Source organism: Rhinolophus sinicus, chromosome 2 (genome assembly GCF_057876585.1).
Source record: "Rhinolophus sinicus isolate RSI-liver-muscle chromosome 2, RSI-T2T, whole genome shotgun sequence".
NCBI lineage: Eukaryota > Metazoa > Chordata > Mammalia > Chiroptera > Rhinolophidae > Rhinolophus > Rhinolophus sinicus.
Genome location: NC_142502.1, coordinates 23236087 through 23259971, shown reverse-complemented (window position 1 = coordinate 23259971; position 23885 = coordinate 23236087).

Sequence of the window (23885 nt, the reverse complement as noted above, 5' to 3'; positions counted from 1 at the left end):
CTTAAGATGAGGTTATTAGTGAAGGCCCTAACCCAGTATGACTGGTGTTCTTATTACAGGGGGGAAATTTGGACACAGACACAGTCACACAGGAAGAAGGCCATATGAGGAGAGAGGATTGGAGTGATGTATCTACAAGCTCTTCAGGCTATCAGAAGGTAGGAGAAAGTCGTGGAACAGATTCTCCCTCAGAGCCCTCAGAAAGGACCAACTCTGCCAACACCATGATTTTGAACTTCTAGTATCCAAAACTGTGAGGCAATACTTTTCTATTGTTTTAAGCCCCCTAGTTTGTGGTACTTTGTTATGGCCACCCTAGGAAACTAATACAGTACCTACAATTTTAGTTTCAAGGCAAGATGGAATCCTTCCACCCCATGACATGCTAGGATTGGGATCAAGATGGTGTAAAGATTTTCCTGGTCCCCATTCCTAGTCTTTCTGGTTTTCATTCTTTTGTTAAGTTGGTGGTTTCCCCAATACCCATGCCTGAGGGTGGACATAATTGTCCAGCCTGCTGTTGCAGTATTTCGTGTACATCATCAGGTAGAGGTTTCAGGGAGGGCATTGTATAGGATTCCATTTACCTCCCCTCCACCTTGATGGAGATCTCCTCTGAGGCTGGGAGGAGGTCTGGCTGGCACCCAAGCCTTCCCTCCCTACTCCTATAGAACTCAGAGAAGCTAAAGCAGTGATTCTCACCTGTGCAGTGTGAAGATGGGATACTCTCTTACCTCTTGCTTTCAGTCATGATTTTCCAATTTTTAGTTTTTTATTTTTAAATAATTACACATCCATAGGAAGTTGCTTTTCCATTTATTTTGAAATTTCAGGAAGACTTCTAGGAGCGTGTATTAGTTTGCTAGGGCTGCCAGTACAAAGTACCACAAACTGGGTGGCTTAACACAATAGAAATTCATTGTCTTGCAGTTCTGGAGGCTGGAAGTCCAAGATCCAGGTATCAGAGGGTCTGGTTCCTTTGGAGGGAGAGCCTGTCCCATACTTCTCACCTAGCTCCAAATGTTTGTGGGCAATCTTTGGCATTCCTGGGCTGGCAGGTGCATCAGTTTTTACAAGGATATGGTCATACTGGATTAGGGCCACACGAGTGACCTCCTTGTAACTTGATCCTCTGCCAAGACCCCATTTCCAAATAAGGTCACATTCGCAGATACTGGGGGTTAGGATCTCAACATATTTTTTGGGGGGTGGACTTTTTAAATAGGTTCCCCTGAGATGCTTGCTACCTTGCTAACATGCCTCACAGCCTTTTCAGTTCTTGCTATGGAACTCCTATTCCCCACCCATCCCCTAAAGTCAGCAAATCAGAGGATTCATAGGTCTCTCTGGGGAAGCCTCCACTCTGTCGGTAAGTTTGGGCCCCACACAAGCAATACTCAAGTCACTGTCCATGAAATTTTCTTGAAAAAAATTAAGTTCATAGATACAGGAAGAAAAAAATTATTCTTTATTTAAAAAATCTGAATTATGCTGGGACTCCCCTCACCCCCCAATATACATACAACACAGACACACAAGCAGAGAAACACAGGAGCTTGCGTGTGGTTACACAGTGCAAGGCTGAATCTGCTGCAGAGGAGTTGTCATGAAGGAGACAGTAGGCAGGGCTGCTTTGGGTCCCGCAGAAGGTGCTCTTGGCCTAAACTCCTGGCCAGGGTAGCGGAGGATCCGGGCTGAACAGAAAAGAAGCCTGTACAACCTGACCATGACCTTCTTCCTCTCGGCCTCATCTAGAGCCTTCTCTCTTGAATTCCTTCTCTTGATTGTGTGCAGGGCTGGCTTCCTCCCTCTCATTAGTCCCTCACATAACCCTCCGTTTAGTACCTTCACAACATTTATTTTTCAATATTTAATTTTGTTACCTGTTTATTGGTAGTTTTCCCCACCTAAACTGTGAGAGCCGAGAATAGGCTGTCTTATTCACCGTTGGACATATAGTGTAGCCTCAGTGTTTGCTGAATGAATGAATGAATGAATGAATGGGTGAATGAATGAATTTATGACACAGGTACAGTGCCATCAAAGACAAACTGTGACTGTTGCAATATTTTTTGAGGTCACATATCACACTTCCCACAGATCCTATTAATGAGTCCAACATATCTTAGGCCATGTTTCCACCTAGATGACAAGGGTGCCGTGTTTAATTCTGCCATGTCTTGTACTCACGGATGACGGATACTGGTAAAACCTTATTTGATGCGGGGGTTACCGCTGCTGTTCTTTAAATCATGATTGCACAGTCCCCGAGGAAAGATACTACAGGAAGGTCGTGTTCGACTTTCAAGCAAGTCTCATTCAAATTTCACTCTCAATGAACTAGCCAGTGAATAGTTTCTTTATATATCTCACAAACTATCCATATTTGACTGCACTCTCTCTAGGAAACAAAAGTGCTATTTAAAACAGGATGAGAAACATTTTACAAATTTAAAAAAGGAACTAGGCATAACTCTTAAGGTACTATTAGATTATAAAATTCAGTGGAAATGTTTTATTAAAATATAATCTTTTTGTTTTTATGGTCGTGGGACCGTCATCATAAGATTTTTAAGAGCTATCCACTGTGTTTGTGGATATTGGGCAATTAAAAAAAAATTCTTTTTGTTTTTGTATAGGGAAATTTTATAAGATCTCAAATATCTTTCACTGAATGGAGTTAGGGTAACATTTGGTCTGTTGAAATAAGGAGTGGAAACTGCTAACAGTATGCGTTTCCACCCATTGTACTGCTGGAAAGATAATATGTAGTGTGAAGGAAGCGGGAAGAGAATGGTTCTTAAGTCTTAATATTTCTAAATCTCTGAAAGCAGACCCAGGATTAAATGGATACAGTGATAAGTACAAAATTTAACCTGAGCCATTTAAGTGTTTTCCATTAAGATTATTTCAATTCAATTACAATGAAATTTAATTACTATTTATTGAGTACCTAGAGGAAATAAAGTTTTGATCCTGGGGTTTTTGGTATCCCTTCATTGTTCTCAGTTAAAAGCTCTGTTCTAGCTCTGAACATAATTCACTCTTACTCTTCTAAATCCCTGACCTCATCTTGGCTCCTCTGTTCTTACAGTAAAATTATACTCTGCTCACTTTCACAACTCTGCTTAAGCTTCATCTCCTTTAAAAACCTTCCTAGACTAATACCAATGAAAGACTAATACGCAGTCTCTTAACACAAGCCAAAATGTAGACTCTCAAGAAGAGAAAGTCATTGAACTGTCCTTTGCCCATCTTCCATTCTCAAGAAGTTTAAGAACTTTTCATTTGGGAGCTCTTTGCCAGGCTAATTATATCATAATCTCTGAGGGTGAGGCTCTCAGTTTTTTCTTTTAATTTCCAGGTCATTTCAATATTTGTCCAAAGGTGCGATTCCATCTTACACACAGCAGGACTCTCACATACTCTAACACTGTATGTCTGTATTTAAATATGTGCTTGTTTTTCTCTGCTATATTTTTACATGTAACTTCATAGAATCATGAGTTTTAGAATTAAAACACGTCTTAGAGGTCATCTCTTCCAATTTATTTTTGGAAATCTCCGGCAAAGGACCTGGCTTACTCACCCATAGATGGAGAACCATTTGAAAGATTTCAAGATTTACTAGGCTGAGGATGTTTAGAAGATAAATATTTAGAAAGCAAATGTAAGGGTCTCTTTTATTTGGAGTAGGGAGCCAAAGCGAGCCCACAGATCACTGGAATAACTGACCTAAGGGACATGCCTAGGCTCTGAAGTTCTGAGACTCTCAAGTTTGGCTTCTGGGGTGTTGGGCCTGTCTCCGTTCTTCCTCTTTAGGTCAGTTCCCTTGGTTGCAAAAATGTGGACATTAATGTCTCTAGGCTTGTTTTCAGGATTAAATTGGATAAATATTTATGAAAGTAGGTGATATATAGTTTGACTATTTTTTAATAGTTGTAAAATTGTGAGAATGTTTTTTTCACTGACCTTAGAAGGTAAAACATAATTATTTTGTATTTGAATAGGTATTTCTTAATTTTATCAGTTCTAGTGATTTTTAAATATTTCAAAGATTCCCAGCATAATCTGGCTTAATTTCACTACTTGGATTCAAAAAATGTGTCTGGAGTGTTTCCTAGAGTTTATTCTGCTGTGTTCTTTGAATCACATGAAAGAAATGTAAACACAATTGTTGTTCAAAAGGAATTCAGCATATTAGTAACGTATGAGAGGGCTAACGTATAATGTTTAAAATATATTCTTTTCAAAATTTGTTTAGAAGAAGAAAAAAAGAATTGCTTGAAGTGAACAAATCTCTTTTATGAAACTGGTTACAAAAACCCAAAGCAGGACATGGTAATGTATCCATCACAGATGAGGAAGGTGAATTAGAAAATGCAGTAGCAAGTGGGCAGTCAGGCCCCAAGGAGACTATGCTGTGACTGTGTGTGTGTGTGTTTGTGTGAGAGTGTGAGTGTGTAACTGTATGTTCCTAACGGTCTTCCTCCAGTTTGAGGAAAGCAAATATCAAGGCACTTTTCTACCAGAGGAAGAAAAACATGAGAAGATAAGATCTTAACTAGAGTAATGAGGGCAAGCGCTTGCTTTTAACCTCAGAATCAGGGGAAGTGGTAGAGTTTCAGAGTGTTGTTTGTAATATCTGAAGTTCTGCCTGAGGCTGGAGCAATGCAGAGGTCTCCTAAGGTCTCTGATTCTAAGTGACAATTTCAACATCAAGTTTATTGGACTAAAAATAAAACAGAACAAAATGCCATCCTTTAATATTTTCAGGAAAAAATTCTTGGAGAAAGTATTTCCCTGGGTCTCCTACTCCCAAAGCCTTTAACTTACTTGATTTTAGGCTGAGGAGATTACAGAAAACAGAACAGCATGAAAAATTGAATGATTGAGTCTACTAGTTAGAAAAAGTATCACATTGCACTTTGGAGTGACATGCCTTGAAGTCTAAACTATATACATTAATTCTTTAATTAGACCTTGAATGTAAGTTAGAATAATGAGTATGCTATTTACTTTGATCCAAAAAGCAATTGTTAGGTATAAAAGTATATATCTTAATTCACCTCTCTTAATTCCCTACTCTTTGGACAGAAGATACCTTTTTAAAAAATCTTTTTGTGGTTTATTAAATTATACTTGACAAATAATATTAGATTAATTTTAGGTGTATAACAGTGGTTCTACATTTATATGCCTTACGATGTGATCACCACAATAAGTCCATCTATCACCAAATGAAGTTATTATGATATTATTGATTATATTCCCTGTGCTATACATTACATGCCCGTGTCTAATTTATTTTATGATTGGAAGTTTGTACCTCTTAATCCTCTTCACCCTTTTCACCCATCCCTGACTCCTCTCCTTTCTGGCAATGATCAATTTTTATTTGCATCTATGAGTCTGTTTCTGTTTTTTTTGTTAATTTGTTTTGTTTTTTAGATTCCACATATAAGTGAAATCATACGGTATTTGTCTTTCTCGGTCTTACTTATTTCACTTAGCATAATACCCTCTAGGGTCATCTGTGTTGTCACAAATGGCAGGATTTTATTCTTTTCTTGTGGCAAAGTAATATTCCACTGTAGATGTGTGTGTATATATAACATCTTCCTTATCCATTCATCTATTGATGGACACCTAGGTTGTTTTCATATCTTGACTATTTTAAATAATGCTACAACGAACCCAAGGTACATATATCTTTTCTAATTAGTGTTTTTGTTTTCTTCAGATAATAGTTCAGAAGTGGAATTGCTGGGTCGTATGGTAGTTCTTTTGGTTTTTGGAGGAACCTCCATATTGCTTTCCATAGCGGCTGCACCAATTTACGATCCCATCAACAGTGCATGAGGGTTCCCTTTTCTTTACATCCTCAACAACGCTTGTTATTTCCTGTCTATTTGATAATAGCCATTATAACAAGTGTGTGGTGATATCTCATTGTGGTTTTGATTTGCATTTCTTTGATCATTAGTGATGTTGAGTATCTTTTCATATATCTGTTTGCCAACTGTATGCCTTTTTTTTCTGAGAAATGTTTATTCAGGTCCTCGTTTATTCAGGCCAAACTTTTATTCCAATTGTTTAGGTTTTTTTTTTTTTTTTTTTTTTTTTATGTTGAGTTGTGTGTATTCTTTATAATTTTGGATATTAACCCCTATCGGATACATAATTTCAGCAAATGATCCTATCAGCAAATATCTTCTCTCATTCAGTAGGTTGCCTTTTCATTTTGTTCATGGTTTTCTTTGCTGGGCAAAAGCTTTTTAGTTCGATGTAGTTCCATTTGTTTATTTTTGCTTTTGTTGCCTTTGCCTGAGGAGACATGTCCAAAAAAATATTGCTGAGATCAATATCAAAGAGTTTACTATCTATGTTTTCTACTAGGAGTTTTATAGTTTCAAGACTTACATGTAAATCTTTAACACATTTTGAATTTATTTTTGTAAATGGTATAAGAAAATGGTCCATCTTCATTTTTTTGCATGTATCTGTCTATTTTTCTGAACATCATTTATTGAATAGACTGTCTTTTCCCCATTATATATTCTTGCCTCCTTTGTCATAAATTAATTAACAAAGTTATTTCTGGGCTCTCTCTTCTGTTCTACTGACCTATGTGTCTGTTTTCATGCCAGTATTATACTGTCTTAATATAGCTTTGTAATATAGTTTGAAATCAGGGAGTGTGACACCTCCAATTTTGTTCTTCTTTCTCAAGAATGCTTTGGTTATTCAGGATCTTTTTTGGTTCCATACGCATTTTAGGTTTATTTATTCTAGTTCTCTGAAAAATGCCATTGATATTTTGATAGGTATTGCATTGGATTTATACATTGCTTTGATTAGTATGGACATTTTAATAATATTAATTCTTCCAATCTGTGAGCATGGTATATCCTTCCATTTATTTGTGTCATCTTCTATTTTTTTATCAGTGTTTTATAGTTTTCAGACAGATCTTTCACCTCCTTGGTTAATTTATTCTTTTTGATGGAATTATAAGCGGAATTGTTTTCTTAATTTCTCTTTCTGATAGTTTGTTAATAATGTATAGAAACAGAATGGATTTTTGTGTATTAATTTTGTATCTTGCAACATTACTGAATTTATTTATTAGTTCTAATAGTTTTCTTTGGTGAACTCTTTAGGGTTTTCTACAAATAATATCATGCCATCTGCAAATAGCAAACTTTCTTCGTTCCAATTTGGATGCCATTTATTTCTTTTTCTTGTCTGATTGCTGTGGCTAGGACTTACAATACTACGTTGAGTAAGAAAGCTGAGAGTGGGCATCCTTGTCTCATTCTTGATCTCAATGAAAAGCTGTCAGTTTTTCATTGTTGAGTACTATGTTAGCTGTGGGTTTTCATATACAGCTTTTATTATGTTGAGGTATGTTTTCTCTCTATTCACTTTGTTGAGAGTTTTTCTCATAAATAGATGTTGAATTTTGTAAAATGCTTTTACTTCATGTAATGATTTTTTTCCCTTGGTTTTGTTAATGTGGTGTATTGCATTGATTGATTGCAGATATTGAACTATCCTTGCACCCCTGGAATAAATCCCACTTGATAATGTATTGTTGAAATCAGTTTGCTAATATTTTGTCAAGGATTTTTGCAATTATGTTCATCAGGGATATTAGCCCATAATTTTCTTTTTTTTTTTGTAATGTCTTTGCATGGTTTTGGTATCAGGATAATGCTGGCTTTGTAGAATATATTTGGAAGCATTCCTTTTTAAGTTTTAGGAATTATTTATGAAGGACAGGTATTAATTCTTCTTTAAATATTTGGTGGAATTCACCTGTGATGCTGTCTGATCTTGGACTTCTATTTTTGCGGCGTTTTATTGATTGTTTCAATTTCATTACTGGTAATTGGTCTGTTCAGACTTTCAGTTTCTTTCTGATTCAGTCTCGGAAGATTGTTTCTAGAAATTTATCCATTTTTTCTAGGTTGTTCAGTTTGTTTCTGTATAATTGTTTGTTGTATTCTCTGATAATTCTCTGTATTTCTGTGGTGTCAGTTTTAACTTCTCTTTCATTTCTGATTTTATTTGGGCTTTTTCTTTTTCTTGATTAGTCGGTTAAAAGTTTGTCAATTGTGTTTATCTTTTCAAAGAACCAGCTCTTAGTTTCATTGATCTTCTCTCTCTCTCTCTCTCTCTTTTTTTTTTTTTTTTGCCTCTATTTCATTTATTTCCACTCTGATCCTTATTACTTCCTTTCTTCTGCTAACTCTGGGCTTTATTCTTTTTCTAGTTCCTTTAGATGTAAGGTTATATATTTTTTTTATTTGAAATTTTTCTTGTTTCTTTAGGTAAGCCTGTATTCCTATAAACTTCCCTCTCAGAACTGCTTTTTGTTGTGTCCCACAGATTTTGGAATGTTGTGTTTCCATTTTCATTTGTCTCAAGGTATATTTTGACTTTTCTCTTTGATTTCTTCATTGACTCTTTGGTTGTTTAGTAGCATGTTTTTAGTTTTCACATGTTTTAGCATATCTTAAATTGTCACTCTTTCTACCTTCTCCACAAATTATAAAATAGCATCTTCCTGATAATAAAACCATGATTAATGGAGAGAAATTATATGGATGAAGGATTCATCTCAACATACAAAGGAATTTTCTGGGAACCAAAACTGTTCAATAATGTAGTAGGCTGACTTCCAGAGGGCTTAGCTCCTGTCATGGAAGCATTCAAGCTAAGTCTAACTGATCACGCAAGACTTGAGTCAGGATAAGACTAAATGACGTTCTGTTTCAGGGTGCAGTGGAAGAAATTCCAGGGCTCAACAAGAGATTGGATTGCAAAGTCTCTTCCCAATATAAGGTTATATGACATTGACTAAAATAAATCTGATACAGAATACTTTTGTTTCTGCCACCTGTCAGATTTTAGATAATTCAGTTCATCAAGTATTTATGAATAAGACACTAATTTAAAAGAGAATGAAGAGTATGGCCTTTGTAAGCTAGCGCCCCCCTCACACTATATTGGAGGTTCCTTAGATAATGTCAGGACTTTAAAAAACTGAATTATAGTCCAGCTTCATTGTCTTGTATTCCTTTTACATGTATTTCTTTGGTCCCTCTTATGTTTTACCTGCCAATGTGTTCTTCTGTTTCATGTTTTACCTATTCATTATGTCAATTATATTTGATTACAGGGTACTTTCATGGTGGATTGATGTCCATTGCAGACTTGGGTGAAATCACATACATCAGTTCACTAATAACCTTTGCAGCCTAAAGTCTTGGGCTCTGTATCTACTTCAGACATTAGGATCGCCAAAAAGCATCTATCACTCGTGCTTTGGATGAAAAACACATAGCATAAAACAATTTATTTCTTTTAACTTGTTAGAAGCTATTTCAACTATGATAGCAAAGTTTATTCCTTACTAAAAGGGGTGCAGATTGGATAGAGTCCTCCTCCCTAATGCTGGGCATTGCACATGTTGGGATAACAGCTGAGCTGGGGGATATTCATGGTCAGCCCCTGTCCTTGCAACTGGCTGGGGATCGCAGTCTGAGACTCCAAGGTGCAGCTGTGGAGGTTCTGGTCAGAGTTTTCTGAGCTACAGCAATGAGAAAAATAATCATTTTAGCTATTATATATACAATATACCGGCCTCCAGTAAATATCTTGGTTACTAAGGAAGGATAAATGAAGTACACAGTAAAATAAAAATATTTTGAACAGTCTTCAAGTTATTTAGTCCACTCTTTTATTATCTTAAGAATAAAGAACACTGATTGTAAATAAAAATAAAAATGAAGAGGTATTTGAATAAGAGAAACATATGGGGATCAACATTGGTGTTTGAATATGTATAAATGCTGTGTGATTTAAGTTCTTAGCAGCTACAACTAACACACCCATTCCAAATAAAATAAGGATCTGGTTATGAAAAAAGAGAGCATGGAAAAGCTTATTTTGAGAGGAAATGCATTAGACTTGTACAGCAGACCTGTCATATACTCCATATACATAAGCTATAGAATTTTCTTCCACTCCCTTCTTTTTCTTCCTTCCCCTTTCATGCTATTCCATTCCTTTCTATTCTCTTCTAGTTCCCTTTTCATTCCCTTTGCCCCTCTCTCCTTTGCTTTCAAAAAGATTTCTTAAACACTATTTGTGTCTGAGGTATTGTCAAATCTACCAGAAAGCAGCCCTCATATAGTTGCTGCTGTCGCACTCAGGGATATAGTGTCTTCACAAATAATTCAAACGTAAGTTAGAACATGCCCAATGGGGTAAGTAAAGTACAGAAAAGCATGATTAGTATTGAGGGGTGGGAGAAACTATTCTGCCAGAAGTCACGGAAGGTCATGGAGGGAAAATGGTAGTAAAAATAGAATGGAGGGGGGTCTACTTGTGAGAGACGTTGAGGCAGAATTGACAGGATCTGGAAATTCACAGGATGAAACAGGCAAGAGTGAGGTGGAGTCAAGGATGCCATCAGCCTTTCAATTATTTTTACTGGTTCCTCACAGAGTTAGGAGAGCATAGAGGAGTGCACCTGTCTTCTCATGGCAGCCTCTGTTCTTGCTCCGCTCCAGCTGTGAAGTAGGATTGAACAATCCTCATTACTGGTTTCCCCAAAGAAAATCTACCCCATAAACCAGTATTGAGAGGTTGGCATTTTACATGCAGTTTTATTTGTGTGTAAAAGACTATATGGAGACTGGGACAGCTGGAAGGTAATTACAGGGCAAGACATTTCATTGGAAAAATGGGGACGGTCTCCTCCCCCAAATCTCTTTTCTCCCCGAAATCTTTTTTCTCCTCCTCACCGGCAGCTGATGAGTCTCTTATTCCGTTTTTCCTCCTCCCTTCCTTTCATAAAACCCATAGCTACCTCCCCTTTGTTTTCTCCACACCTTCCTTTCCATTCTCTTATGCATAGAAATACATCTCACCCCAACTCCTCACCCATCACTGAATACTATGTTCAAGAGTCTATAAATCTGAGGATGACTTCATTTGTGCTCAGCAAACAAAAGATCCTTAGTCTGGAAGATCCACCTTCTTTATAGGGTGGCAGATAGATTTTTAAATACTCTGTCACACACACACAATTGTCAATCTTAGTATCTAAAGCAAGGCTGGGTAAAGATTTTAAATATCATTTTGTAATCTCAGCAACTAATCACATATATTCGGATATAAAGTCAGTGCAAATGTTTCTGGTGCACTCGGCAAGTAGGGTCACCTCTGACTTCTCATCTGCCAGTAATTCTCATTTTGTGCATCCTTATTTGTGGGAATTTAGTATTATCCTTTGTTATCTGGTCTTAGCCCCAATCGTAGTGCTTTGGAGGCCCCTTCTGCTACTCACCTGCATGGCTTATGGGAGCCATTCTATACCCCTGGATGAAGAAGTTAGTCACTGTATGAAAAAGCTGGGAGATGCTACTTGCTTTTCACACCTGGCTGAACACTGAACAAAAATATTACCTTCATAAAACCATCCACAGAAGCATATTACATTCTTTGTGCTTTTTTTTTCCCTTCAAGACAAAATTTGTCAGCTCTTTTTATTGAATGGATGAGAAATCTAAGGCATTTTTATTTTTGAGACCAGATGTGTGCATCATTTTAGGTTGAGAACTTACTTTTCTGTCTACTCTTTCTCTATTATTTGGCAGAAATATAACTCTTGACCATATCATTTTAAAACAATGCAATATGGAATCAGAACTGATCCCCAAAGAACTCCTTTTGTTCTGTGCTCTTGGAGTTCTTGGGGAGACAGCTTTAAACTTGATATAATTTTAAACCCTCATTGATTGTTTGGGTACCTACCCCTCATGTAGGCAGACTCTATTTTCTTATTTTTTTCTCATTATATTTGGTTTTAAGGGTGACGCATAATATGCAAACCACAAAGAAAATGAGAATCTTTCTATTAAAGGTACGTTTTAATTTTTTAATGTGAATTTTGCTGTGATGACAAAGTCCTTTTAGAACAATATTCCATCCATAATAAAACTATGAGTTCTAAGAGCGTTAGGTGTTTGCAGCAAAACCTGTATATTTTCTTTGGAAATGGAATAGAAGTTTCCAGAATCTCCTTGATGACGATGTCTGCTCCAACCTTGAATCACGAAATTGAAGTTGTGTCCCCTCTGTTTTCCCATAGCAGTTGATGGTATTTCTATCACTGTACTTACTGCATTGTAATGAAATTTTCTGCTTAAGTGAACCTCTGTAAAATTGCTTTCTCTGAACTGGACTTTGATGATAAGCCATCAGCCCATACTTAGAAGTGCTATAGGAAACAGCCTCTCTCCATTTGCTATTAGGACATCATTGAGGGTGTAGTTCAGTATATCACAGAGTATTGCAGGGCAGGATCCTTGAGGGTTTGTTTGTTTGGCTTTATATCAGGACTAGTTATGTTTTTCCTGAGCAATTGGTCTGCTGTTATCTGGTGGAACCTATGGGTTGTGTTTTTTTCATGTTTTTTTCCCTTTTATAGAGATTGTTAAAAAGCTTAGAGCCAAATTCCTGGTGGATCCGTAGCAAATACTTGTCGTCCTTCATTGCATTTTCATTTTGTGCATTAGCCTGTCTGTATTGTATGATCCCATTAGTGCTTTCCCTTTGCCTTATCTTTCTCACTTGCTTCTAAATATACTTTATTTTCTTGTGTTGCACATCTTTTTCTTACTGTAAGTCCTATTGAAGAAAAGCATGAGAATAAAGACATAGCTGCATGTTCCTCTTACCAGGATGTAAGTTCCTTGAGACTGGACTGGGATTGTTGGTGTCACTTTGCACTTAGATCTGGCACAGACCTTCATTATATGCTCAGTAAATATTTTTCAAAATGAACCAAATGAGTTTTCCATTATAAAATATAAAAGAATCGTCTAGTAATTTGAGTGATGCCAGTTTTCTTTTCTGTGGTAAGACAAAAGGAAAAGACTTTGAATCAAGTTGTCACCTACAGATGAGAAGGCAGAAGATACTCCTTCTGTGGGTCAACGACAAACCGATGGACTAAATAAAAATTCCTCCTTTTTAACCTGTTGATACTACGGTCGTGACACTTGTGGCTTAGAAACCAAGGAAAACGAAAGGTGCTTGCTATCCATCTATTACAGACCTTTGCACAAAATTGGTACTAGATAAACACATGTTGAGTTAGCCCTGCCTCTGTGGTTACTAGGTTGGGAAATGGTCACCTAGAATGTTTGGCAGAAAATATCTGGCACTTCTTTTATCTCAGACTGAAACCTCAAAATGTCTTGGGAAATCACTGAACTCAGGATGGTGGACTTAATCCAGAGCTGGTACAACACACATCTAGCTCACTGAGCAATGTCTTTTAATGACCAAATTATCAATTTTACCCAGAACTTTCAAGTCTTGATTAATAGTAAATTAATTTTGTTCTTTAAAAGCAAACAAACTAACACAGTTAATATTGGGCTCTTTTTTACCCTTATAGGCTTTCCTAGAATAGAAGATGGTAACAAGTTATTTGTGGGTATTGAAATTCATGGTATCCATCTAAATGGAAAAAGATGTCGATGAGATTGCCTTTTGTTAAAATCAATGATTTTTTTGTCTTTAGGTTCTATGATTTCTTCTTCCATGTCTGCCACACACATTCTTTCATCTTGGTTCCCCTGTTAACCACCTAATCCCAAGCTTTCATGGCCTTGCCCCAGCAATGATACAATGGATTTTCAACTGGCTTCCCTGTCACCACTTTTTCTATTAAATCAATTCTGAATGTTACTGTCAGACTATTCTTGCAAAAATACTGTTTTTATTACATAATTTGAAAAAGTTAGTAACTTACAATAACTCCTTATATCCACACAAATCAACTTCAAACTCTTGGGCAAAGCATTGCTTCTCGTGATCTCCTCCCATCCTGGCTTCCAGCTGTGTACACCAGAGTGCGCTCTGTTGCAACCTTAGCATCCTGCATGGGTGCCTGGTTTTGACTGTCCCTTTAAGGGACCCGTATTTGCATGCAACAGGAAATAAGGTGTGGTTTGTTCTTGGAGGAGACTAAAGTTGTGTGCTGAAAACAGTGTATCCTTGACCTAGAACGAGCATTGCTTTTAGAAAAAAAATTGTTTACAGTTAAAAGAAAGTGCAATAGCAATAGTGAATATAAACTTTAAATGCTTCTGCTACTAAAGGTAACAGCTAATATTTATTGAGAGCTTACTATGTGCTAAGTACTACACAAACATTATCTATCTTAATTCTGAAACAGATACCATTATTATCCTTATTTCACAAATATGTTGCCCAAAGTCACACAGCTGCTAAGCCAAGATTGAAACCCAGGAAGTTTGGCTCCATGCATACACTCCTAACCACAAAACTATAATAACTCTTGATAAACCTAAATCTATTATCCACCCTGAAACCTGAGAAATGGCTGCTCTAGGAAATAAGAAAGAATGTTTTGGGCTTATGTGCTAGAAGAAATTCCCTCTATCAGGAAGGAAAACGTTTTTTCCTGAACCAAAGTATGCTCTAGCGTGAGCCCAAACCTGACACAGGTAGTCCTCTCACCACCCCAACTTTCACTTTTGCCTAGTTCCTTCAGTTATTGTTCAGATGGTGCATTTCACAAAGAAAACCCAGTTTAGTGAGGACATTGTTTTATCCCCAATTAGACTGTTTGCCTCAGTGCTACAAATCTGAGAGTGTTGTGGGATTATTTTGGAGTGGAGTTCATGCTATGATCCTCTGTGGGAGCTTCTTGACTAACCCCAGTTTGACAATTTTAATGGTGCAAAAAACGGCAAAAGCCAGAAAGACTGTAGCATCAAAGTCTGGCATTTAAAGAAGAAGCTTCCATTAGAAATGTGACCACAATACACAAGTAGAGAACTCTGACTCGGCGGTCAACTGAACACAGGAAATGCCGATGCCTAGAATTCATACAGACACAGGATGTTGCCTCAGTTGCCTATTGCAATGTAACCAAGTCCTATTGGCTCACAGGGGCCAATTGAGCACGCCTTTTTCCAGCCTTGGGTTCAGTGGCTTATGTTGGTAGCCTAAAATTGGCCATGAGTATTTCTACCATGGATGAATGCAAACGCTACAAATCGGGGTTCCCTCTCTTGCTCCTCCTCAGTGGTTTAACAACAGCACAGGACTGAAACTCCCCTATCAGTCGCTTAAAACAGCAGCTATGTATCATTTCTCACACTTCTGTGGATTGACTGGGCTCATCTGGGCAATGTGCTACATATGGTAAAGCTCTAGTGACTCATGGCTGCTTTCAGCCAGGAAAGCTTTTTGAACCTTGGTACTACATTAGATGCTGGATAATTGTTTGTTGTGAAGGCTGCCCTGTACACTATAGGATTTTAGCAGCATCCCTGGCCTCTCGTTACTAGATGCTAGGAGTGACAACCAAAAATGTTCCCAGGGGGCAAAATTGCCCACGCAGAGAACCACTGAGCTAGGTAGGGGCTTGACTGACCCTGGAACACCAAGGGTGGCTTCTCATCTTCCAGGTATTGAGGATCCTTTGTTAAAAATGTATTAATGACACTTGTTAAAGATAGTAAAGCAGACTTTGTTCAGAAACTACTACAGTGGGGTTTGCAATAGGAGAGAAAGATCAGGCTCAACTCCAAATACAAAGAAGAGTGGGAATTTATAGCCAAGGAGCAGGGTGGGGGTGAGTGAATGGAAAATTACTAAGAGGAAACATCAAAGATAGGGAGATTTTGGTTAAACCGACTTGACGGGATTCTTGCTGAATGCAGAACATGGTGATAAGATATCAAGGGTGATCTGATGCTAAGAGTGGGAAATTTTTGACAAACCAACTTAGCAGGGTTCTTGCCTAAACTAGACTAAGCAGGCCAAGGACAGAGCCCAAGGTTAGGGCCTCATCAAAAAGAGGATTCATAGGAGTCTGACTTAAATTTGATCTAGGAGAGAGTCTTTGTTGCTTTCTCCACATGGCCTCTCATCATTCCATAGTCTAGTTCAAGTTCCGTCATAGCATGGTGGCTGGCTTTAAGAGAGTAAGAGCAAAAGCTAGGATGGGGATTGAAGCAATATCAGTTTTGCTGCATTTCCAATTGGTCAAAGTAAGTCACAGGGCCAGGTCAGATTCAAGAGGAGCAAAAATAGGCTCCACCTCTTGAAGAAAGGAGTAGCAAATCTGTGGCCATCCTGAACCCCTGCAGTACCATATTTTTATTCAAGGACTCAGAATTAATATTTTTCAGAAGGCAAGGAAATCTTGACAGATAATTCTATTCAGGATCAATCAAAATTAACTCCAGAAACAGACATAACAGCTCTTATTACCGGACTAAAGATGAAACTGATATGTGATGGTAAAGAAAAGAATCACATCGTATTCAAAGGATATTCTTCTAGATTCTATATATTTATTATATCAGATGTAAGTTCTGAACAAGACTTGGAAGTTGCTTGTGGTTATAATATTGGTAAGGATGTATTCCCCTTTAAGAAAAAGTAGTTCTCACAATGTTGTGGACACTAATTTTGTTCTTCAATGGAACAATGATAGCATAATTAATGTTTCTGAAGTTGGAAGCGGTATTGTGAATATTCAATTGTTTCATGTAATTTAGAATGAGTACTTAATGCATTTATATCATTATAACAGTTGGAGTTTACAGAGTTTTAAAGATATTTCCCAAGACATCTTCTAAAGAACTGGTTGTTTACAAGGGGGATCCAGTGTTTGCCTTTTCACTTGAATTTTCACCATTGCATCAACTCACTTGAATGTTAATGGTAGAAGCAGGCATTTTGAGCACTAAGGCATTATTTCTCAAGCATGTATTTAGCAGAACTCTAGTTTTACGGGATATTAATGGGTGTTACATGTAAAGGGATTCATAGGTTGTATAAACTTGGGAAATTCTAATTGAGAATAAGCATATTTCTTTACTGTTGGGACTCTTATGGTCTTTACTATAGTAATGTATATTATGACTCAAAAAAATACAGTTTTTCCTAGACTTATTTAATCACAGAAATAGAGGCATCTTATATAACTACTGTTCCTTGGGACATGCTTGTTAGAAAATATTCTAAGTGGAAATAAAGGAGGAGGAACAATCCTGAGAGAGAATTCTATTCAAGATCAAACAAAATTTACTCCAGAAACTGGCACAGCAGTAGCCTTAGCACTTACTAGGTGTCCTTGAAGCAGGCCCTCAGCTCTAATAATATACTATACTGTTGTATTTGTTCCAAACATCAATAGTGTCTTGAATACAGAGGACTGAAACAGTCCTTATGATTTCTAAAATGAACGTAGATTAATCATTGTTATGAACTGAACTGTATTCCCTCCAAATTCATATGTTGAAGCCCTAACCTCTAGTACCTCAGAATGTGACTGTATTTAGAGAGATGATTAAGTTAAAATAGGGTTGTTAGGGCGGGCTCTATGACTGCTGTTCCTGCTGTTCTTTTTTTTTTTTTTTTTAAGGAGGGCACAGCTCACAGTGGCCCATGCAGGTTATCGAACCAGCAACCTTGGTGTTATTAGCACCACGCTCTAACCAACTGAGCTAACTGGCCACCCCCATGACTGCTGTTTTGATAAAAAGCAATTAGGACACAGAAAACACAGACCAGGAGGACACAGCAAGAAGGCAGCCATCTGCAAGCCAGTGAGAGAGTCCTCAGAGAAAGCCAAACCTATAGAAATCAAATACTTCATGGCATGGTATAGCAAGTGGCTTTCAGATTTTTGAAACAGTTTTTAAAAAAGGTCATTTTGCAAAAGTGATTTTAAATTTATGAAATTTAATCAGCCAAGATCATAAAAAATTGACTAGTTAAAAGTTAGAAAGGAAGAAGCAGAACAAGTTCTTATCTTTTCTCACTCTTCTTGTCTTATTGACAAATAAAAATTGCATCTATGTACAGCGTACGAAGATGGATGTTTTGATATATGTATACACTGTGAAATCATTATCACAATCCACTCTTCCTTTCTTAAAAACTTGAGGGCCTTCAGAATTAAGAATTTGGATTGCAAGCAATATATTAACATCCTTGTAGGTAGGCAACTTCTCAGATGGTTTTCAAATGATCCTGATTCCCTGGTATTCATACCTGTGTATAATTCTCTTCCTTTAATTGTGGTCTGATCCTAGAGACTTGCTTCTATGGAACAGAGTGCAGCAAAGTGATGATGTTACTTCTGAGATTAGGTTACAAAAAAGACTGGTTTCTGCCCGGCTTACCCTCTCCTGCTCTCTCACTTGCTCATCTGGATGAAGCCAGCTGCCCATGCAGAGGCTCACATGAAGGAGGCCTCAAGCCAGCAGCCCTTAGGAACTGACTCCTGCCAACAACCTCAGGAGTGCATTTGGAAACGGCTCCTCCCCCAGCTGAGCTTTGACATGACATGACTGCAGCCTTCCTGACCCTCGACTGCCGCCACGTGAGAGGTCCTGAGCCTGCGGACCCAGCTAGGCCATGCCCGATTCCTGACACAGAACTGAGAGATAATGTGCGTTTGTTCTGAGCGGCTCAATTGGGAGGTAATCTGTTAGGCAGCCATAGATAACTAGTACAAAATTAAGAGAGATATTTGGAGTAGGCCAATGCTGTGCTCTCTAAATCAAACCTTGCAGACAGTAGAAGGAAGAGCAAAGCACTGTGGCTAAATCATGCCTTAGAATGACAGCATAGGAAAATACTGATTTAATCGGGAAGAAACAGAGGGTATGGAAGATGAAATCTAGGTGATGAAAACCTTTGAATTTTCAGTGCCGGTTCTAGAGGAGGTATCAGAAATACAAGTTGTAGAAATGGATAACTGCATGACCACTGCAATTGCTGAAGAAGATACTTCTGTACTGTGGGTGGCCACCTTGTTACACCAAACTAGCCTTTGACTGGAACCACCCCTTTTGGTTTAAATGGTATGCGAGCTACAGGGGAAGGATGTTATATCTACTGAGAACACAGTAATGTGGTTTTAGAGGTTCCTATTATTTTTCCTTTGAGATCTAGTTTAGATTATTCCTTTTAGGTGTTGTCCTATACATTCCTTTATTCCACAAATACGTACTGAACACTTACTGTATGCTAGGCACTGTTTTAGGCACTGTTTTAGGCACTGAGGATTCAACAGAGAAATCCTCATCCTCTTGAAACTTACATTCTAGAGAGGCAAGACAGAGTAAACAAAGTAAATAAATATAATGATAAAAAATATATAGTACAGTAATTAAGTACTATTGGGAAAAAGAAAGCAAGGAAGGGAGAGAGGGAGGGTGAGCTTCCTTACCAGTTATCAGGGTCTGGACTGCAACCTACTGTGTGTCCACTGCTGCTTTGGGCCCATCGTGATCTGTTTCTCAACTCTACCCAACAAACACCAGAGTCTCTACACCTCCCCAAGAAGCCTTCTTTGACATTCTAGCCTCCAGTAACCCCTCTATCTTCTGAGTATCTGAGGGGACCACTCTGCCTCTAAAACAAAAGGTAACAAAACGAAACAAAATACGACCTACCTTTCTTGTTTTCTTTATTTTAAGTTAATAGTTGATTAATTTTTATTTCATATGTGTTTGTTGTTGTGTTGCCCTCTACCCCATTAGAATTTCAGGTTTTTGAGTTTGGTTTGCTTTTGCGTATGCATGGAACTTGCAAGGAAAGCACTCTTGATGGTAGTAAGTTCACTGGAAGAAATATAAAAGGTGAAAGATCTGATGCCTGTCTTCGGAGAATTTAAAAATGTACTTGGAGAGATAAAATGCTCCTTCTGAGGTAAGAAGACCATGGAAAGACAGCCTGTATCAATCTAATACTTCATGGCATGGTATAGCAAATAGCTTTCAGACTTTTTCTTTTTTTTTTGACTTGCACCCATCAGAAATGAACTTTATACTTTATACATCCTCTCTCTCTCTCTCTCTCTCTCTCTCTCTATATATATATATATATATATATATATATGTACATATATATATAATATATTTGAGTGTATAAATTGAATTTTACAAAATAATATGTATGTTTTACAAAACAATACTTATTTTCTATATGCAGTGCATTCTGATATCTTCTACTGTGTTCCAGTTTTCAAAAAATGCTGATAGAAACCCTCTGAATTGATTTCACAACCTGCAAAGGGAATATGTATGACCCACAGTTGGGAAAACATTGGTGTAGCCAGGTGGTAAGCACACGGAGCTGTGAAGTAGTATAACAAAGAGAGAGTACTGCGTAGTATGAATTCAGGGAAGTCTATCTTGGGAAAAATTATACTTGACCTAGCTCTCAAAAGGAGCATCTTGCTTAGATTACTGGGGTCCAGGACAGTGTTGACGTTGAGTGGGACAACAGGACAAGCAAAGAAGGCACCGAGGTTGGAGGAAGCAGCAAGTTCAGGGTTTGCTGAGAATGGAATTCTGACCTTTCGTATGACTGCTTTTGTATTATAGATTATGGAAAAAATGTAATCGTCAAACTAAAGGCCTGAAAAGAGATTTTGAGGTTTTGAGATTTTGAGAAAAATACTGATACTTTGGAATAGTCTAAAGGGAGAGCAGATCTATGACATTTAATAATCCATATTATTATTTGCATTAGTATTCCATTTTTGTCAAAGTTCTTTATAATCACAATTATCATTATTTTTCAAAGTAAACCTGTAAGCATAGGAGAGGCTACTTCCAGAAGAAGAAAATGGTGCATAGAGATAACATACATGGTTCAAACTATGTTTACTTGCAGTGACTTTAGCAGATCAGGCTAAATTCTAGCCCAGATGACTTAGTTGACCCCAAGAATTCAGAAGACAGGTACAAATGTCAAGCAAAAAACAAAACAAAACAACAACAAACACAAACAAACAGAGCAAGAACATTGAAACAATGATCACTTATTCCCATGCAGCCCGTGATTAGCTTGTTCCTCTTCTCAAGGATAAGTTGTGTATCTTTCATGATCTTGCTTTGCTGCTGTTTTGTTTAATTTTGCAAAGACCCGGGTGATGGAGTGGGTGATGAAGTTTGGGGGAAGGAAACCTTGGGTAGAGATGCAATTTTTTTGAAGTTTATTTCAGAGCATATGAATTGATCAGGGAAATTATAGAAAGAGAAGCCAAGTGTGGATACAAAGAGCACAATGGATTCCTCGGATTCCTAGAGCTCATTATATTTTCTTATGGAAGCATCTGAGGGGACGGCTTTCTGTCACCATTTGCCATGTTTTCTCTTCAGGTAGGTCTCTCTCTCTCTCTCTCTCTCTCTCTCTCTCTCTCTCTCTCTCTCTCTCTCTCTCTCTATCTCTCCCCCCTTCAGAAATGGTGGGACAAAAGATAAAAGGGTTAGAACAACAGGATTCCTGTTAAATTCCACATGTATGGAAGTAGGAACTGAAATCCTTTAACATCTAACATCTTGATTTTAGCACATTTTCTTTTTTTGTAACAATAAATCAGGACTTTTGACTAAGGCTGAAAATAGATTAGCAAGTTGAGCATGAAAGAGGTGGCCCAGCTTCTCCTTCCTTCTTTTCATTTTGTTTCGGTTTGAACGAGAAGTAGGTGGCTCACACAATGAAAGAGAACAGCAACTGGCTGTCTGTGTGCTTTGAGCCAATTATGATATTTTTGTGGGAAAGTTTCCAATTCTTGAATCTCAGTTATGTAGAGGTGGGAGGCAGCTGGTGTGAATGTCTGTCTGCAGGGTACATGCACAATTACTCTGATCCAATATGGCATGACAGAGATGTTGTTATTTGTTTTTTTGTTTTTTTAATTTTTATTGGGGAATATTGGGGAACAGTGTGTTTTTCCAGGACCCATCAGCTCAAGTCAAGCCATTGTTTTCACTCTAGCTGTGGAGGGCGCAGCTCACTGGCCCATGTGGGAATTGAACCGGTGATGTTGGTGTTATGAGCACTGCGCTCTAACCAACTGAGCCAACCGGCTGCCCGCGATGTTGTTATTCAAGAAAATAATTATCTCAATTTTCTTGTACTCTAACCTAAGCTACTTCATCCTCACCACTTAAAACAAAAGAAAAAAGAAAGGCCAAAGATTTTGAGATCTCTCAGCCACCTCTAATGAGGAATACCAGTAATGAAATTAGGCTAAGTCTGAATGGGCCACTTTAACGTATTATCTTTATCTGCAGCTCCACTGTCTTCTCCCAGATGTCTCCATTTAATTAACCATCATTATTTCCTCCAGTTTTCAGAATTTCTTGACTTCACTCTCTCCTTCACCTCTCACGGCCAAGTGGTCACCAAATCTTGCTGCATCTACCTTCAAAGCATTTTCCCATTCATTTATTCATGTACTTGTCATGCATTTATTAAATACCTACTGTGTCCCATGAACGGTACTAGGCACCAAGGATACAATGACGCCTGGGACAGTTTCTGTCATCACAGAACTTATAGTCCAGTGGGAGCCCAGACAAGAGACAATAGGCAATTTCAATACCTATTTGTGTGCAAGCTGGTGTGGTGGGGAAGGTACAGGGAGCAAATGGGGACGAATCTAGCTTTGGTTGTCAGAGATCTTCCTAGAGAATTGCTGATTTAGCTGAGGCTTTAAGGTTCAGAAAAATATAGCCATAAGAAGAGTGCTTTAAGCATCCTCCATTCAACAAAATTTTATCGAACACTTACTGTGGGTCAGACTTTATTCTAGAATCTGCAGTTAGAAAGACACAATCCTGGCTCTCTTAGTGCTGAGAGGATGTCAGGGCATGGGAGAAACAGACTTGTAAATATAGGCACACAGCTATCTATCTACTATAACTATGAATATGGCCCTCTAAAGTAATTTTTCTCTAATAAAAATTAGGGAATTAAAAGGTGCATTATTTTCCTACTGAAAAGTCCAACCAGCATTTCTAGTTGGACTCCTTCCTGCAGCTCCAGGCTCTGCTATGGACTGCAATGAATGCCTCGAGTTCCCAATTAGAATCCCCTCCTTAGGTGAGCAGTGGTGGGTACTTTTCCCTGTACTTCCTTGCCTGTCTCTACATGCTCAGTAACACAGCCACAGAGTCTTACTGAAGAGCTGGGTTAATTAAAGATCACACTATAGGAGGGGAAAACTGTAAACTGTCAGCTAACATAGCTTTCCCTTCACTGTTCATGGGCAAAGAATCAACAAATATATGCTAGCTGTTTCCTGAGGTGTCCAAGACAGAAAAAAAAATCTATCCTATGGAGCTTTCATTTGAGTGAGAAGGAAACAAGTAAACATATACACTGACAAAATAATTAGAGATGGATAGGGGAAATAAACAGGGTGATACTTCTGATAGCTCTTCTGGGAAGGTGCCTCATCCTGAAGGAAGTGGTGTGTTTGCGCTGGGACCTGAGGGAGGGGAAGAAACTGATATGTGAAAAGGCAGAAAAGAGTTGCAATAAAGGACCATATGAAACTCTTCCCGGGGGTCCCCTGCCCTTAGATCATTGCCTCTCATCACTCATGTCACCTTCTAATCTCTGTAGGTCACAAGTGGCCACCCATCTTTCAGGACAACTCAGTCCTATCCACAGGGATTGCGGGTTTCCCCCAGGCAGTGACTGCTTCTTGGTCACAGGCAACATTCAGTTACATCCCTGGATGGTGGGTCCTGTCCAATGAACTGTCACCACTAGGACTGTTCCTGAATGGCAACGCTTTTTAATGGATTATTAGTCCGAAATTTGAAATCCTTTGTTTTACATTCCTGCTCTACTCACCTATTTTTCCTGACCATATTGTGTCAATCCTCAAATTACATGTCGGTCAGGAGGCCACTGAATAACTTCAGATGCCATCGGATTGGCCTTCGGGGCCATTTCAGAAAGAACGGTTCGCAGACGCCGGGAGCTCCCGAGGCCTGAGACTAGGG